At 40.8% G+C, this 15,961-nt stretch overlaps 1 protein-coding gene across 11 annotated transcripts in view; it reads right to left on the minus strand.

The window, feature by feature from the left end:
• VPS50 (VPS50 subunit of EARP/GARPII complex) overlaps nt 1–15,961 on the minus strand; it is a 203,269-nt gene that overhangs the window by 173,186 nt on the left and 14,122 nt on the right. For 2 of the 11 annotated variants that reach the window (XM_073333946.1, XM_073333947.1), the window contains one exon: nt 879–948. The exons of the other annotated variants lie outside the window; for them this stretch is intronic. The gene's annotated coding sequence lies outside the window, so the exon portion shown is untranslated. Of the gene's footprint in view, nt 1–878; nt 949–15,961 lie in introns of those variants that run through there. 11 annotated transcript variants of the gene reach the window in all.

The following is a 15,961-nucleotide window of genomic DNA, read 5'->3' on the forward strand; positions in this document are numbered from 1 at the left end:
AACCCTTTACAACTTCAGACATCTACACACAGTCAACACCAAGAAATTTAGGCTGAACTAAGATAATATTCAGTAAATACAATGAACCATTTTCATCATTTTTGGTGTAAACCCACCAAATTCTATGCAGTTACAGAGGATGAATCTGACCTCCTGAGTACATCTTAGTTATAAAGAGTGATCTCAGCCTCAAACTTCGAGAAACTGAACTAATTCCCACTCATTAATTTTGGCATGTTGCATGGTAACACTAGCCAGGAGGACTGGAGCTGACTTGCAGTTTCACTCAAACTATGCTCAGACAGCAAATCAAAGATTCCAGGAGAGGTTTGCTCCTTTAATCCAAAGCCCTTAGTAGTTTTGTTTTTTCCAGGGGCAAGGGAGACACTTTTTTTTATTATTTTTTGTTGTTGTTTATTGGAGGGTTTTTTCTCTCCACAACACAACCCCTCCACAACACAACCACCCCCGACAAATCTCTAAAACAAAAGAATCATTTCGACTCATCCAACAGCATGCAACATTCCAGCTTGTAAATTTAGGACTAGACAGTCTAACCACTAGTGTATTATTTGATCAGTCCAAGCCTCATAATTCACATTTATAACAGCTACAACTTTTAAATGCTTTTCTTTATAAAGGAAATAGACCAGGTCAAAAACTATGTCTGACTTCTTTTTGTGAAAAGAACAAATCTGAAGTCAATAAGTTGTCCATAGCCAGCCGGGCGGTTTAATAGTAGCACACACTAGCATTAGGACATCAAAATTAAAGAGTCATTCAATCCTTTAGCCCCCAGAGCAGTAGGGGGTTGGACATGATATTAGCATCTCTCATGGAAAGTTTCTCCCACTGCTTCAATAGGTCACAGAATGTACCTAAACATCCCCTGGGTTCACTGTCAGGGACTCGCAATTAGCATGGGGGACCCTGTCCCAGAGGTTGTTCCTGTTAGGGGGTAAAAGACAGAAACATTTCTTAGAAGAGAGGAGTAACAGGCTTGCCTTTCACAAAAAGCCAAAATACCACCCTGGGTCAAGGCTCCATAGTATAGAACACTTCACAAGTGGAGTTGTCCCAGGCTATGCACTAACTCAGCAGATCTGCTGAATGCCCCAGACCAAAGTGCCCAACTTTATAATCGGGGGTAGCCTTATTAGTCTGTATTCACAAAAACAACAAGGAGTCTGGTGGCATTGTTGTTTCAACTTTATAATCCACCACAATTAGCTCAAAAGTCCCCAGACATAGTAGGGTGGTTGCATGACCACAATTCCACCAGCAGGGTTCCTCAGTCTTTGTTCCACTGGGCAGAGACATCAGATTTTAGGCAGTAAATCTGACCCAGGATTTTTAATCTACCAGTGGCCGTGTTTTACAAATACTTAAATCCCTATAAATCCTTAAAAGTCACTGCAAAACACAAACAAAACATCTACAAAGAGAATTCCAATGATAAATAAATATAATAGAGGGCATGGGAAGATAGAGTGTCTTTATACACAATCAGTTTTAATAGGCTCACTAAATAGTCCCTAGCTCCCCACATTATTCAAAATAATGTAAATTCATACTTTACATCAAAACAAGAGAGACCCCAAAAAGCAGCACACTGAACACAAGAATGGCCATACTGGGTCAGACCAATGGTCCATATAGCCCAGTAGCCTGTCTTCCAACAGTGGCCAACTGCTTTTCTGGAAGAGTAGAAAGAGCAAAGAGGATAACATAACAGCATGAAGTCAGTGACCCATCTGTACTAACATTTTTCACAATGAAAGAAAAATAAACCAACAGTAATTGCTTGCTCTAATATTTTGAAAAGAAATGGGATTTCAAGCTTCTTGAGTTGAAGAGATTTAATAGTGCTTCTGGTGAGACGTGCTGCTCAAGAGTTAAAGTAATAAAATAGAAGTACGCATGATTACATGAAATAGGTTATATCACTGCATGCAGTAATTTTTTCATCATCTTATTTTCAGAAGTAAACAGAGAGAGTCTCTTTGAAAATGTTCTTTCAACCCCAGCTGTTGTGATTGACTATGTTTAGTTGCCATCTGGTGGAAAACCTGTGCAACTGTAGTTCAAAAGGGAATTTTGCTTTTAATATATGTTTACCTAAGAAAGCTTAGTTCAGGGACAATTTTCACAAAGCCCTACTCTTCACCCAGATTTCTAGTGGGCTTGATGGATGCATGATGAATTTGAGGAATCTAGCCAAGATCACAGTGACTAAAGAACAAACATTTTGGTGGTCTGATATAAGCCATGGTCATCAGTGGATAGTAATCTTAATATGCAAGTATATACATACACTGAGCAGTGGAGCAGCAAGAAAGATGTTTAATGAACTGGATGGTACAATGGATTGGTAATTGGATATCAAGCCTGTTACGTCTAGATCATTAGCTTGAATCCAGCCCATAAAAAAACAAGATCGATTTTATGTCTGAAGAGCGCTGTACAAAAATCATCATCTTACAGCTTTTTAATGGCTTATATGAAATGACTTTGGTCTCAATCCCATTCCCAATGAACATGTACGCATAGCATCATACACCTCTACCAAATTTGGCATTCTTGTTGGCTCTCTCAGCTAAGTGGCAAGAACTGAATGAGCACAACAATTAGTTACCCTCTCACCGATAGAAGAAGGTCCCCCGCAAGTCAGGTTTAAGGCACATTGATATGGATGGGCCTATTCTGTCTATATAGTACTGGTCCTGGGAATAACTGAAAGATTTCACTTAGGCAGAACTGAAAATCCAGCACTAAATTAACACAAAAAAACCCCACAAACCATGAAGTTCCCCACCTCTAGAGAAGCAAGCAGTACTGGGGTTGCTTTCATTGACCTTATTGACTGGTTGTGGAATGGATTTGGATGTTAATGGGAGATTGCCTGCATATCGCTTCTATGCACAAAAGAAAGGAGGAGGGGGATGTCTGTATTTAAAAGGTTATTTAAAAATAAACCACTTTGATGAGTCCCAACTTTTGAGCTCACCAAGGAGGTTTTTGTCGCCTGAAGACACACGTGCCCTAGTCAGCTGCAGCAAGGAACAGAACACATTTAGAGGCACATGGTTCGTTACCCTCACAACACACTGTATTTTATTTTAAAGGAGTCTACTCTAACCTGATGCTTTAATGTCCTTTAGAAAATCATTTCCTAGCAGTCTCCTGGATAAATCACAGCTTTGTGTCAGTACACAGAGACTCCTGTTACAAGCTAGTTTAAAACTCAATGTACTGTAAAATATCACCCATAAGGAACTGGTGGCTGATTTACAAACAAAAAAGTATTCAAAGGCGGAGGACTCAGATAGATTAATCTGTCCTCTGGGTCACTGCAAGTGAAATCACCTAACTTGTCATCTGAATGTTGGACTCCAAATTTTGTTGGTGTCTCTTTTTTCTGAGCTTTGTAATCACACGGGGAAAATATTTTAAAACACTTGAATTTCTAACAGTTTCCAAACTACTGACACAGCAAACTTTGTGAGATGGAAGAAGTGTTAAAATTCTGGACCGCTCTGAACATTTATATGGAAATCAGCATGGATATTTAATATCCTAGATCTAGACCTACATCTAGATCTCTTTATAGAATTAGCAGTTATGCACTATCTGGGAGAAGATGATTCTGCACAAAACTAAAAAGTGGTAAAGTTGTGATGACACACAGCTAACAAAGTGACTGAGAAATGGGAAAGCAATTCTATATTAACCTTCCCCAGAAGGACTACAGTCTCAGAGGTTGTTCAGACAAACATTCAGAAGAAATCCTGGGTTGTCCCACACATTCTTTTCTTGAAGACAAGCTAGATGGCTTGGTTCTCTTTCCATGGTCTGTGCCAAACATGCTGTTCATACACACACTAATCTACAAATAGACCTCACCATATGCTAGGACTACAAACACGCCATCATAAACTACAGCTCCTAGCCTGCCCATGCTCAACTGGACTAGTTCTCAGTAACTAAAGCCACTAAGGGCTAACCCAACCCCTCACCACTGAGAGGAGAGGATGTTCCAATCCACCCTGTGCACAAATCTTTAAGATTTGTTTCTTAAAGATTCAATATCCCCCATCCCTTCAATTAAGATCTGAAAAAAGCTCAGTCTGTATCTGAGACATCCAACTAGTGTTCCAGCCCCACACAACTTAATACCCCTAATATTTCTATGGTTAACACACATGGGGGGTGGCAGACGACTATTATTCAGGCATTTTCACAACATAAAACTTTCTCCTCCTCCAGCCCCATTTACAGGATATTTTTAAAAGAAAAATCAATAATGCAAGTCTTTTAATATAAGATCTCATGTACATTCATCAATCCCAACATTTATTCAGAACAGACTGCCACAAGGAAATTAGGGACAGAGTGAGTCATATGGCAGTCACACAGAGAACAGATACACCAAGGAACAGAAAAAATAATTAGCATGTTATTAAAGTGTATGTGTTCAAATGCATCCATTTCTCCCAAGATGAAGTGTTTCACCTATGCATTCTTTACAGTGACGAATTCAGCAAGAGGTTTGCTGATGTTATTAGTTAAGATGTCTGTTTATGGACTGGTTTCAGAGTAGCAGCCGTGTTAGTCTGTATTCGCAAAAAGAAAAGGAGTACTTGTGGCACCTTAGAGACGAACCAATTTATTTGAGCATAAGCTTTCGTGAGCTACAGCTCACTTCATGCAACTAAATTGGTTCGTCTCTAAGGTGTCACAAGTACTCCTTTTCTTTTTGTTTATGGACTGGTATATTTTTTGAAGTTTTCGCACCAGGACAGCCCATCTCCTATCAAAGAGGCTCACATCACTTGTGCTGCCAACATACCATTTCTCTTACCACACTGTCACATGTTCATGATAGGGACACTTTACCCTGCCAGTTTTAATACTGCATGCATCCTTGCAGGATAACACTGCTGTCACCTGATCAGAGGGGTCCCTTTACTGTATAAGGTCACCAAAACACACCCAGCAACGGAGAGAGATAGGCCAGTGGAGAATACTTTGTTGAACTATTACTGGTCCTGAAGTTGTGTATTTTTAAATAGACCATTACATGGTCAAATACTGGATTTGTCTCCACACATTTCCTGTATCCCTTACCCTTCTGAGTCATGTGTTTTGTTTTGACTAATGCAAATGATGGGCTATAGATATGGAATCACCACTTCAACTGCATTTCCTCACCTGGAATACTGTGTGCAGTTCTGGTCTCCCATGTTTAAGAAGGATGAATTCAAACTGGAACAGGTAGAGAGAAGGGCTACTAGGATGATCCGAGGAATGGAAAACTTGTCTTATGAAAGGAGACTCAAGGAGCTTGGCTTGTTTAGCCGAACTAAAAGAAGGTGGAGGGGAGATATGATTGCTCTCTATAAATATATCAGAGGGATAAATACCAGAGAGGGAGAGGAATTATTTAAGCTCAGTACCAATGTGGACACAAGAACAAATGGATATAAACTGGCCACCAGGAAGTTTAGACTTGAAATTAGATGAAGGTTTCTAACCAGCAGAGGAGTGAAGTTTTGGAATAGCCTTCCAAGGGAAGCAGTGAGGGCAAAAGATCTATCTGGCTTTAAGATTAAACTCGATAAGTTTATGGAGGAGATGGTATGATGGGATAACATGGTTTTGGTAATTAAATATTCATGGTAAATAGGCCTAATGGCCTATGATGGGGTGTTAGATGGGGTGGGATCTGAGTTACACAGGAAAAAATTTTCTGTAGTATCTGGCTGGTGAATCTTGCCCACATGCACAGGGTACAGCGGATCGTCATATTTGGGGTCGGGAAGGAATTTCCCTCCAGGGCAGATTGGAAGAGGCCCTGGAGATTTTTCGCCTTCCTCTGTAGCATGGGGCATGGGTCACTTGCTGGAGGATTCTCTGCTCCTTGAAATCTTTAAACCACGATTTGAGGACTTAAATAGCTCAGACATTGGTGAGAGGTTTTTTGCAGGAGCAGGTCGGTGAAATTCTGTGGCCTGTGTTGTGCAGGAGGTCAGACTAGATGATCATAATGGTCCCTTCTGACCTTAGTATCTATGATAAAAAAAAATAAGGGGTGGTTTCAGGTGGGTCACCCAGCTATTTACTAGAGTGTCTCACTCAAAAGTGGTTGGACCTTATTGTAGAAAAGGGCAACAAAAATTATTAGGAGTATGGAAAAGCTTCCATATGAGGAGAAATTAATAAGACTGGGACTTTTCAGCTTGGAAAAGAGACGACTAAGGAGGGATATAATGGAGGTCTATAAAATCATGACTAGTGTGGAGAAAGTAAATAAGGAAGTGTTATTTACTCCGTCTCATAACACAAAAACTAGGGGTCACCAAATGAAATTAATACGCAGCAGGTTTAAAACAAACAAAAGGAAGTACTTCTTCATACAATGCATAGATCAGCCTGTGTAACTCCTTGCCAAAGGATGTTGTGAAGGCCAGACTATTCAAAAAAGAACTAGATAAGTTCATGGAAGACAGGTCCATTAAAAGCTATTAGTCGGGATGGACAGGGATGCAAAACCAAGACCTTCTGATGGTTGCATGCGTGTTATACCTAACAAGCACACTGGTGTTGCTCTGGTATTGTCCCTGAAGGTGCAATCTGCACTACTGACTGAGCAGGCTTATTCTATATGCCCAATTCTGCCATTTTCAATTTGAAGGTAGGATGTGCAGTAGTTGTTAGTGCATATACACCACATGATGCAAGACCTGAGGCTGACAAAGATGCTTGTTATGCCATGCTAGAAGATATTGTATCTAGGTCAACACGCCAACTCCATATTGTCATCTTAGGAGATATAAATATGAGGCTATATCCCCCAAGGATCTGTACTGGGACCTGTGCTGTTCAACTTATTCATAAATGGAAAAAGGAGATAAACAGTGAAGTGGCAAAGTTTGCAGGCAATACTAAATTACTCAAGACAGTTAAGTCCACAACTGACTGCGAAGAATTACAAAGGGATCTCACAAAACTGGATTATTAAGCAACACAATGACAATCTAAGTTTATAAGTGCAAAGTAATGCTGATATGTGTAAAGCACAATGGAAAATATAATCCCAACTATACATACAAAATGATTGGCTCTAAATTAGGTGTTATTACTCAAAGATCTTGGCGTCATCATGGATAGTTCTCTGAAAACATCTGCTCAAATGTGTAGCTGCAGTCAAAGGAAGCTAACAATGTTAGGAACCATTAGGAAAGGGATAGATAAGATAGAAAATATCATAACACCACACATAAATGGTGTGGAGAAAGTGAAGAGAGAAGTGGTATTTACTCCCTAACAGAACACAAAAAACAAGGGTCACCCAATGAAATTAATAGGCAGCAGGTTTAAAACAAGAAAGAAGAGGTACTTCTTCGCACAACAGTTAACCTGTGGAACTCAATGCCAAGGGATGTTGTGAAGGCCAAAAACTATAACTGGGTACAAAAAAAAAAAAAAACAACAGATAAGTTGACAGAGGATAGGTCCATCAATGGCTATTAACCAAGATTGTCATGATTGCAGTACCATGCTCTAGGTGTCCCTAAAACTCTGACTACCAGAAGCTGGGACTGGATAACAGGGCATGAATCACTTGATAATTGCCCTGCTCTGCTCATTCTCTCTACAGCAACTGGCACTGGCCACTGCCAGAAGACAGCATACTAGGTTAGATGGATCATCAGTCTGACCCATTATGACCATTCTTATGTTTTTAAATTGGCCAGGAAAGAGGTGGATTTGAACCTGTACTGGAATCACACAGCTTACAGAAAGAGAGTTCAGATAATGATTCACATCTACTAAAATATGCTTCCACAAATGGACTATTTTTAATGGCTATCTGGTTTCCGCACACAAATTGCCAGAAGTATAAATCTCAATATCCAATCCATATAGAATGTATGTGTATTTAAGAATGTATTCTGGAGCAAGATTAGCATTGAATCCTAACAACGATATTCTGTTTAACAAAGTTCCAGAGAAGGATATCTATTGCACTGAAACACTTCAATTTTGATAAGATGCATGATGAAGTGATCACTAACAGATATGTGATTTCCAATAATTATTTTATATTGGATGACCACCTGTCTACCACAAGGAAGAGTGGACTGTATTTTGGGATTCTATAAGAGACTGTGGGAACACAACTAGGAATAAGGAGAATAAAAAAAAGCAACAAAGATCATAGTATCAAATTATGGGAGAGGGGAAAAAAAAGAAAGAAAGAGGTGCAGTGCAGAATGGATGCACTTGGAAGGTCAGATCAAGTCAGTAAAGAAAAGAGGAAATGGACAAGGAAAAGAAATGTCATGAACAAGCAGTTAGAGAGCCTGTCAGAATTATCATAATCAATGGTGGAATGATATGAAGCAGTGTATTGAGGAAGGCTCTGAAAGACATGACCATACATGTGTATTTGAGAAGCTGAAGCTCCTAACTGTACATCCATTATTGGTGTTTTCACCAGTTTAAGAACAGAAATGGAGAATACTGCCAGGATATTATCTTAAGCACTAGAATGAGCATTTTTGTGAATTAAATGAGCAGATCCCACCAAAACGCAGACTACAACTTAATCCAAAAAATGAACACTGGCAAAAGCGACTGCAATCAGCACAGTGGATATTGCTATGCCAGTATGGGCTGCCTGAGCAGTTAGTGAGCCTCGTGGAGAAATTGTATCATGATACAATTAGCAGTGTGAAAGTAAATAGTTATATTACAGACTGGTTTTTTTACAATCAGGAGTTCCCCGAGAATGTGTTCTCTTACTAATGTTGTTTAATATTCTAATAGATTACCTGACAACAGAGCTGACTAAGGCCAAAGTAGATGTGCAATTTAAAGATTCATCCTTAGAGGATCTCAAGTAATCAGATAGTTTTGTCTTACTCGGAGAGACTATTGGCCAACTATAGCTAATGCTAGAAGAGATATGAAGACGTGCAGAACCTATGGGACTTAAGATCAATGGTGATAAAACCAAATTTAAGCATGCCTCCTATAAAGCGGAAATGAATGACCAGTAGATACTGCATGTAGATGGCAAGAACAGTGAAGGGATGACCAGCTTTATCTATCTGGGTAGTCAGTTGACAGCAGGAGGGTCTATATATGAAGAAATCACATCTCCCTTGCATCAGTGGCATTTCAGCATCGTCAAAGACCTCTATTTGGGCAGCAAGATGGGCTTGTCTTCACTACTAGGTAGATTGATGCTGCTGCAATCGATGCAACAGGTCTAGTGAAGACCCACTAAATTGATGGCAGAGCACTCTCCGGTTGACACCGGTACTCCAGCTCCCCAAGAAGAGCAAGTTAAGTCGACCCCCAGAGAGCGTCTCCCATCGACACAGTACAGTGAAGACACCAGGGTAAGTCGACCTAAGTTACATCGACTCCAGCTATGTTATTCACGTAGCTTGAGTAGCATAACTTAGGTCGACTTACCCCGGGAGTGAAGACATTCCCTAAGATACGAGTGACACAGTGATCATAGTAGTGATGACAACTCCATTATATGGAGCAAAAACATGGCTGCTAACAGGTCAGGAGAAGAAACTAACAGTTTCAGTGTCAAAAGTTACAGCACATTCTTAATATCCATTGGTTTGACTTTGTCACAAATGAGGAGATACTTAGACTACCCTGACAAGTTGCAGTCTTGCACCAGTTGAAAACAAGATGACTGCAACAGTGAGGTCATGTCCAACCTGTAGGAGATGGTACACTTTTACAGAAGGTTTATAGAGCTCAGATCGAAGGAAGCAGAGCACAAGGCTGACCACAAATAAGGATAGAAGAAATAATTTTGGAGGGATTTCAGAAACCTAAACCCTCCCATATTGACTCTTGCCAAAAGACAAAGACTTGCAAGGTACCATTCAAGATGGAAGTCCATTCTATGTGCCACTACAGTTACATCATAGCCATATGGATCTGCTGCCGCTCTCACTCCCACCATCTTTTTCATCCTGCTCTGCCTGGAGCATGCATAATTCCCGAGAATAGAAGTGATGAAGAAGTATTTGAGGAGTGCCTATATAGAGAGATTGAAACAGGTGGTTCCTCCTGCACATTTATCTGGGTCAGCAGAAAGCTTCCAACCTGAAGACATTTGTACAAGTCACTGACCAGGATAGTAGGTTTTGGTTTTTGTTTTGTTTTGTTTTTAACTTCAGGAAGGCAAAAAGAGTTCCCAGTTAAGTTTGGTCCAAAATCAGAAACAGCCCATTTGTCTTCCATTGTAAGAGTAGCCAAATTCAGAATACTGGGGGAGTTGCAAGCACTTGACATTTCTCTCTGCTGACAACAAAGATGTGAGGGATGAATCCTGAGAACACTGTATGTAACAGCAATACTGACAGAAGGAATCCATGTATAATCTTCCAGCCTAGACTAATTTTATCAAAGATGGAGGTTACCAAAAAATCGCCTAAAACTCCAGGTTGAGAACCGTGGTTGACAGCTCCACTCTTCAGGTGCAATGGAACTTTCTATTACAAGGCTCTAAGCTCATTTATGCTTAGAGTAGCAGCTTTCCCAGGGCTGGTCTGAGACTATGGAGTGAACTCCCATAGGACTTACAGGCCATCAGAAACTTTACCACCTTCTGCTCCAAGTGCAAGGAGCACTTCTTCGACCTTGCCTTCTCCAATACCAACACATAGGAGTGTACATACAAAACACAACACCAACTACAAAACGTACCAAAATAATACACTGCACCACAAATGTAATTCTCCCCATGGGAAGAGTATGGCAAAGAATGAACTCCATGTGATATTGCAGGCACAGGATTGTATAATTGTATTATAAGAATAGAGGTACTAATGTATGTCTTGATTTCATTTTACCAGCCACCCCATTTGAATAGCAGAAGGAAATGACCCTTTGGGGCTAGGAGAGATTCTGTTTCCCATGCATTACAAATTAGGCCCTTTTAGTTCTTTGTTTTAAGGTTTAGCTGGTAAGAGACAGGATCCTGTATTGTGGCTATGTTAAATAGATTAGAGGAACGTTGAGGGCTTGGGCCCCGGTGTGAATTGTTTTAGTTATAAGATGTAGTAAGCTTTAATTTACAATGTCTTTTCCTTGATATAAAGTACTGCTGTTTGCATTCTTAAAGGTCTCCGTGAAAGACTGTGTGCATGAGGAATGTATGTATCAGGAAAAGATAAGGTGTGAAGGCCACTGTTATAGACAGATGGTCAAGGAAGGAGGAGTGAAGAGACTTAACGACATCAGAGAACCATCAGTGCGCATGCATAATGAAGGAAGGGCAGATTGATGACCCTGAGGTGGAGGCTGGCACCCCTAAAGACAAGACAATTGATTAAATCGAAACCAGGACAGGACGACCCGCTCAGAGTAAACAGTCACAAACTTCACACAGCAAAATCCATAGACTTCAACAGAGAAAAAAAGACTATAAGAACAGAGTGCTTGGCCATGGGACTTTGGGTTCATCTTGCCACACTCCAGGAGCATAGGATCACGACCGACAGAGCCCTGCTCTCCTCTGCAACCAATCTGGCTGGCCACTAGATTGATCCAGACTCTGGACTGGTAACTATAAACATCAACTGGCAGGACTGTGTGCATGGGCAGGGGGAGGGTGTGATCGAAAAGCATATGCTAACTGTTGTATTCTCAATAAATGCGGCGTGCTGCCTTCTCCCCTATAAAAATCCTGTGTGCTTCTTATAAGTACAACATTTTGTGTATCTTGTATCACTTAGTGCTCCACTGGAAGATGCTCAGATACTAACAGTGATGAAGACAGTATAAGCACCTTTTTGGAATAGTACAGAACAGAGCAGTTTAACATCATGTTTGATGCAGAAGTGTCCCAAACCATGATGTTCTAATAATAAATAATCAGGAGAAATACTAGAAAGGCCAAGCGGTCAGCCTCACTTTCCATCTCAAGCCAAGAGAATTCAACAGTTAAAAACCATTGCACAATACCAGACATCTTAAACTGTAGACTTGTAATTTTAAGTCTATTCAGCCCCTGTAATATACTGTAGATATAAATGTTGGATTTTAATTGAGCTCTTCCTCCCACCCCCCAACCCCCAGAAAAGGGAGGTAAAATGATGTTACTTATCCTTTCTGTTTCAGTCATGGTAGACCAGACGTCTCTAAACTGTGGGGCATGCCGCCCTAGACAGGCACGGAGGAGCGTTCGGGAGCAGGGCTGTGACTGCAGCCCGGGCCAGCCCCCACAGGGGATCGGGAGGAAGCGCCACCCTGCTCCAGCCATGGCCCCAGTCTCGGCCCCCTTACTCCTGTCCGCATCCCCCTGCTCCCAGAACCGCGGACCCACTCCCAGCCTCCAGGGAGGAGGAAGGGGACAACTGTGGTAGACATAAAAGACAATGTCTGCATTACACAGAACCTCTGATATTAAAAATCTTAAATAAATGTAAATGTCCCTGTCCACAAGAGTGGTCTACTTTTAGATTGGTTTTGGTTTTATTTTCTGAGCTTAGAAAATTAGCTTCTAATATTGGGTTTAACTTTCAAAGCAATTCAGATCCATTTTTCAGATACATCTCAACAGGAATTTTACTGTTAACATCTATAGGAGAGGCTATGAAGAAACTAAGAGATTTAGCGAGAATGATTTTAAGAGAAATACCATAGCATAAATTATTGGATTATTTTTAACAAATTTGAGAAGTATCCACAATATGTATATCCAGTAATACATTAGTGTAGAAGCTAGTTTTATTCCACACAGATCCAATCTAATCCAAAACATCTTATTATTATTAGCCATACACATACAAATGTCTTGGCATTTGAATAGGACATGCCAGAGTCATATTCCTAAGCAGGGGAGTTTTAAATTTTACGGTAGCAATATTGGCTTAGGAAAAAGGCTATGGAAAGCCGAGGTGTTTTTTAAAACGTCAACATTTACTAAAGCTCTGCGTATTCTTAATACCTACAGTTCTTGACAATCGATGTTTTAAAAATTAGGGCCCTAGGAGTTGATTAGAAAGTATGAGGCTACGTATTTCCATTAGCAAGACATGGCAGCATCCTCAGGATGACTGCCTCTTCCAGGAATCCACATTAGCAGTGATCTCAGACTTTTCCTATTTACATGCAATGTAAATTCCTATTTTCTACAAACTGCATGGAAACTTTTTAAAGACACCATAACAGAGGCTCAATTTAAAAGTATTCCCTCAAATTAAAAAATATAGCAAGAGAACCAAAAAAGTGCCACCGTGAGTAAACAACAAAGTAAAAGAAGCAGTGGGAGGCAAAAAGGCATCCTTTAAAAAAGTAGAAGTTAAATCCTAAAAGCGAGGAAAATAGAAAGGAGAATAAACTCTGGCAACTGAAGTATAAAAATATAATTCATCATCATCAATCCCATAACCGCATTGGTCGTTGGGGCACCATCACTGATGAACAATCAATTGTCTCCACCCCTAACGATTGTGTGTCAGTGCTTGAGTCTCCGCGAAGTCCATTCCTGTTCACTCTTTTATGTTGTCAATCCATCGCTTCTGCTGTCTACCTCTTCTTCTCTTCCCCTGTACTGCCCCTTGGAGGATGATCTTGCATAGGCCAAATGATCTTGTTACACGGCTGTACCACTTCAGCTTGCGCTTCTTCACGGTCGTCAAGAGGTCTTCATATGACCCAGCACATTGGGTGATGATGTTGCAGACCTCTTCATTAGTGACGTGGTCGAAGTAGGAGATACCCAGTATTTTACGGAAGCATCTCATCTCTACCACCTGTATTTTCCATTCATGTTCTGCCGTAAGGGTCCACGTCTCGCACGCATACAGAAAAATGGAGATGACCAATGCGTGCAGCAGTTTCAGTTTGGATTCCAGGGAGATGTTCTTATTCCTCCAAAGTGGCTTTAAGCTTTGACACTCCTGATGTTGTTTGCGTGGTTCTTGCACGAATTTCTGCCTTGGATCCTTCATTAGTGATGACTTCCCCCAAATATTGGAACTGTTTCACTGTTTCCAGCTCTTGTCCACTGACAGTGATATGTGAGCTGATCCCATCACATCTGTTTGTCATCAGCTTGGTTTTCTCTGCACTAATTTCCATGCCATATTTTGCGGAGGGTTTCATCCAATCATTTCACAAGGTTGGCAAGTTCATCTTCGCTGCCTCCCAGGCCATCAATGTCATCAGCGAACCAAAGATTTGAGATTGTTCACCCCGCAATGCTGACTGTGCATGTGTGATCTTCCACGGCATCAGTTATCATGCGCTCCAAGTATATGTTGAACAGTGTGGGCAAAAGAAGGCAGCCTTGCTGGACCCCAGCAGTGGTGCAAAACCACTTTCCTATTGTGCCACTGACGAGAACTGCACTGCTGGCCTTGGCATACAGTTGTTTAATAGTAAGAATAAGCTTACGACCAATATTGTACTTCTTCATGGTTGCCCAGAGAACTCTTCGTGCCATACTCTGTCAAACGCCTTCTTGAAGTCAATAAAGACATGGTAGATGTCCTGCTGGTGTTGTAAGTACTTCTCACATAGAACACAAAGGATGAAAATCTGTTCTGTGGTACTTCTTCCAGCACGAAAGCCAGCCTGTTCTTCAGCGATGATGTTGTCTGCTTGTGACTTCAATCTGTTCAATATGACTTTCAACATCATTTTGCTGGGACAGCTAATTAAGCATATGGTCCGGTAATTTTGACACAATTGCAGGTTGCCTCTCTTTGGCAGAAAGGCAATTAGTGACTGGATCCACCTGGCGGACCACTCACCACTCTGCAGATCTTGTTGCATATCTATTACTATTTCTCCTCTGAATTTCATCAATTCGGCTGGGATGTTGTCAATACCTGTAGCCTTTCTGTTCTTGAGTGATTTCACAGCTGTCCCCACATAGTATTGGAAAGTCATCCTCCTCTTTTGAATCTGGGCTGTCTAAGACACTAGAATCTCCATTTGTCTGGTGGTTGTATATATTAGAGCATTAGTTTGTCTACCTATTGATGATGTCCCTTTCTTCGGTAAGACTATTCCCTTCTTTGTCTTGAATTGTGTTAGCTTTGGTCCATCTTTCCTTCGTCAGATCTTATGCAACCTGGACGGCTCGTTTTCTGTTTTTATTATTGATACACTCTTCGATTTTAGAGCACTGTTTTTCAATCCATATCTCCTTGGCCACCTTCATTTCTTTCTTGATCTTTCTGCCAATTACGCTGTATTTATCAGCTCCCTCAGTGCTGTTCTTGTCTCTCAAGTTCTCTTCTAATGTCACACATTTGTAGTATTTCACTTGTGACCCATGGTTTTGCGTTCTTATGATGTCTCCCAAGGATGTCCATTGCTGCCTCATTCATTACAGCATTGAAATTGTTGGTCATTGCTTCTACGTCTTCCTCTGGAGCAAGCAGCGGGGCAAATTTTCCGCTGATCATTGCTTGGAATGACTCTGCAATGTTTCGGTCTCTGAGTCTTTCTAAGTCAAACTTGATTCTGGTGAACTTTGGCCTGATGATTTTCTTTAGACTTAGCATCACAAGGTCGTGATCATTTCCAATATCAGCACCGGGGAAGATCCTTGGTTTAGCTCTGTTAATCCCAGAACAAAATCAGTTTTGCACCATGATGTAGCCGATCTGGCTGTGACGGAGACCATTAGGAAGGCAAAAAAAAATAATTTGAAGAACAGCTAGCCAAAGACTCAAAAAGTAATAGCAAAAATGTTTTTAAGTACATCAGAAGCAGGAAGCCTGCCAAACAACCAGTGGGGCCACTGGATAATCGATATGCTAAAGGAGCATTCAAGGATGATAAGACCATTGCGGAGAAACTAAATGAATTCTTTGCATTAGTCTTCACGGCTGAGGACGTGAAGGAGATTCCCAAACCTGAGCCATTCTTTTTAGGTGACAAATCTGAGGAACTGTCCCAGATT

This window comes from Lepidochelys kempii, chromosome 2 (genome assembly GCF_965140265.1).
Source record: "Lepidochelys kempii isolate rLepKem1 chromosome 2, rLepKem1.hap2, whole genome shotgun sequence".
In the NCBI taxonomy this organism is placed as follows: domain Eukaryota; kingdom Metazoa; phylum Chordata; order Testudines; family Cheloniidae; genus Lepidochelys; species Lepidochelys kempii.